The sequence below is a fragment of the Meleagris gallopavo genome, chromosome 8 (genome assembly GCF_000146605.3).
Source record: "Meleagris gallopavo isolate NT-WF06-2002-E0010 breed Aviagen turkey brand Nicholas breeding stock chromosome 8, Turkey_5.1, whole genome shotgun sequence".
NCBI classification, from domain to species: Eukaryota; Metazoa; Chordata; class Aves; order Galliformes; family Phasianidae; genus Meleagris; species Meleagris gallopavo.
Genome location: NC_015018.2, coordinates 25,358,152 through 25,360,319, shown reverse-complemented (window position 1 = coordinate 25,360,319; position 2,168 = coordinate 25,358,152).

Below are 2,168 nucleotides of genomic sequence, written 5' to 3'. Positions count from 1 at the left end.
CCGCGCCGAGCCCGAGCAGGGAATCCCGGCCGCCGCCAGCAGGCATTTATATGAATGGGAGGCCGGGCTGTGACGACACTGCCCATATAAGGGGAGTGACGCACCCGCCTTCCAAATATGGGCATCTCCCGCCCCGCGCTCCGCCCCCCGGCGGGGTTCCCCTCCCCTGCGCTCCGCTCCGCTCCCCTCCCCGCAGCGGACGGCGTTAGTCAGTTCGGGAGGCAGAGGAAGCTGAAAAACGCCGCAAAAATTCTCCAGTCATCGGCCTGAGCCTCACCCCGTCATCGGAATCATCGCCTCCCCCTCCTCAGCCGTGATTGAGAGCCGAAGGGAGATGAGGAGGAGGAAGGGGGGGGGGGAGAAGGGGGAGAAAGGGGCAGGAAGGAGGGCAGCGCTGGAGCAGCTTTCTCTCACCGGGCTGTAGTGGGTTTCAGTTCCCTTTATTCCTCCCCCCACTATATATGTCACCGCCAGCAAGAACCCATCGGGGCTGCAGCCTGGCAGCAAAGCAGGAGACAGCTCTGGACAAGGTGGGAAGTGCTGCTGTGCTGAAGGAATGAACGGCAAAAAGGGGATGAACGGGAGTGGGGTCAGGAAAAGTGGTGTCTGTTTGGGGATCTGATGTCCCTTGCTTGCAGCAAAGGCTGCAGGACTGTGTCCACAGACCTGAGGAAGAGTAATGCAGCAGAGCACAACCTGCCGCCGTGGCCTGAGGTCATCACTCTGATACATGGAATTAGGAAATTCAGCACTTTCCCTTTTCTCGTAGATGAGTTTTATGAAGTAATCAAAAAGAGAAGTGGCAATCCCTGGAAGCAGTCGGGCAAAAGGCTGCGCTCCAGCCAAACTCATGGCAGCCAGGCAAGGTCGCAGTGGAGCCATACAGGAGCAGGAGCAGCACGCTGTTATTATTCTGATGCTGCCCCGAAATATGCTCACCTCCACCGCGGGCAGGAAGTGCCACCCTGCCCCAAACTGCCTGCAGCAGTAACACAGATGCATGAAGGAGACTGCACAAGGAAAAACACTCGAGCTGATGAGAAGCAAAGCCACGAGCAGTTTTGAAGCACCTCCACTTCTTCCTCTTTCAAACCACTGCGGCCCCCAGCTGGGCCCTCCTAACCCGACCCCCCTGCTCTACATCAGTGGGTGTCAGATGGAACAACACCGGACAGCTGGTGGGTGGTTGCAGGTGTTGGTCCCAGCGTGGGTGCTGCTCTCACCGTGGCCCCACGCCGTCCCCTCCGTGCTCACCCTATGATTAATAGCTGGGGGCTTCTGCTCCCAGTCATGCAGAAAGAACCTCCGGCACAGGGTGAGCGCAGCCTGCTTCTTGCCCTCAGCCCTGCTCTTGCCACTCCGACAGAAAACCAGTCCCACTCCCCCCGGCTCCCCTAGTACAGCCCAGCTCCTCAGCGGTCCCGGTGCATGGAGGGGCTGTGGGCAATGCGAGTGCTTCTCCCTCTCTGGAGGAAGGAGGGGGCTGGCACCATGGCAGAGAGCATCATTTCCTCCCAGAAAACCCCAGTGACACGGGAAGGGGTGGGAGGGAAAGATTCTCTCCCCAGCCTCGGTCTGAAGGAGGGGGCAAAAGTTACAGCTCAGAAACTCAACTCCCTGGGGAAGAGCTCTGGTGTTGGACATGTAGTGACAACGGGGTGTATGTGTATCTGGGGATGTGACCTGCAGCTGACCTTCCTCCTTTCTCATACCTAACACTGAGCCTCCAAACAACTGCCTTTCAGCAGATTATAGCTTTGCTTTTGTTTCTTAATGGAGTGAGTCATGCCCACCTTTTTATTAGAAGAAAATAAGCAGGCGAACAGCAGCAGTGTGATGCTTCCTCCTGCAGCAGGGTGCTGGATGCCCGGCCCCGATGCCCAGCCTCTGACTCCCGGCCTGCCACCTCCATGGTTTTGTGTGCCTGGGGATGGGGAGCCAGAGAGGGCTGATCCTCTGGGTGTGCAAGCAGCCATGGGACTGCAAATGGACACAGACATGTTTCCCTGCTGAATCTGTCCCTTAGTTTGACAGGTGCTCCCAGCAAGAAAGGGGAAAGTGCTGCATTCTTATATATGGAGAGCACTGAGCCATTCAGCAGCCTCTGCACTACCCAGCAAACTCCCACCTCCGTGCAGCACTTGCAGAATCATAAAAGCTGGAAAAGA